This window comes from Octodon degus, unplaced genomic scaffold (assembly GCF_000260255.1).
Source record: "Octodon degus isolate 3935 unplaced genomic scaffold, OctDeg1.0 scaffold00021, whole genome shotgun sequence".
NCBI classification, from domain to species: Eukaryota; Metazoa; Chordata; class Mammalia; order Rodentia; family Octodontidae; genus Octodon; species Octodon degus.
The window spans coordinates 7473299-7474082 of record NW_004524597.1 but is presented as its reverse complement, the minus strand read 5'-3'; positions in this window follow the sequence as shown (position 1 = coordinate 7474082).

Here is a 784-nt window from a genome sequence, read left to right as displayed (position 1 = left end):
CCCCCAGCACCACATGCCAGCCAGCCCCGCCCCCTGGTGGGCTGAGCTGGCCACACACACACACACACACACACACATAAATAAATAAAAAAATTTTTAAAAAATTTAATTTAAAAAAAGAAGAAGCAGAATCACAGAACTAAAGGAAGAAATAGAAGCGAAAAAGAACTCCAGACTTTAGAAGATGATTCTGATGACATCATGCTCACAGATGATAACTGAGCAATGATCCTTATCAAGTGGGAGAGGTGTTCATTACCCATTCTCAGAAGAAACATAAGAAATATTAGAAGCAAAGAAAAACTTGCAAGAAGAAATTGGCGCCTTAGAATCCAGAATAGAATCTATTCAGCAGGTGTTAGCAGATCTGAAAGGTCAATTACACACAAACTTTGGCAGCAATACAAACCTTGAAGCTGGTACAAGTTAAACATTTTATAACTTTTTTTTTTCTTTTTGTGGTACCAGAGATCGAACTTGGGACCTTGTGCTTGCAAGGGAGGTGCTCATGCCTCTGAGCTATCTCCCCAGCTATAACTCCTTTTTTAATTTGCTTAATAGACTTGAGTATTGTTTAAAATGATAATTTCCCTTCTTCAAATGACATGGAAGTTTCTTTCTTTAAACTTCCATTTATTTAATGGAAACTAGCCTATTTTCACATCTTTGCTGATTTAGTTTATATTTTTAAAAGAAAGCAGGGTTCATCTATGTATTTTGCATAATGGTTATGTCAAGTGTAGGGTCTTTATGTTATTAAAATCAGTTAAGCAATAAAAAAACA